This window comes from Kryptolebias marmoratus, linkage group LG11, assembly GCF_001649575.2.
Source record: "Kryptolebias marmoratus isolate JLee-2015 linkage group LG11, ASM164957v2, whole genome shotgun sequence".
Lineage (NCBI taxonomy): Eukaryota > Metazoa > Chordata > Actinopteri > Cyprinodontiformes > Rivulidae > Kryptolebias > Kryptolebias marmoratus.
The window spans coordinates 4,974,040-4,974,362 of NC_051440.1; positions in this window are offsets into that span (position 1 = coordinate 4,974,040).

A 323-nucleotide genomic window follows, 5' to 3' on the forward strand; every position below is an offset into this window, starting at 1 on the left:
CCCTGAGGTCTCTTCCCAGTCAGACATGCCCGAAAAACCTCCCAGGGGAGGCGTCCAGGAGGCGCCCTAGTCAGATGAACCACCTCAACTGACTCCTTTTGATGCAAAGGAGCAGCGGCTGTACACCCACAGAACCACATCATTTACAAAAAGCAATATATATATATATATATATATATATATATAAAATTCCCTTCTCACCCTCCGCGGGTGGTCTTTGTTTCATCCTCTGAGCTCGGGTCCTCTACCAGAGGCCTGGGAGCTAGAGGGTTCTGCGCAGTATCTTGGCTGTGCCTAGAACTGCACATTTCTGGACTGAGATG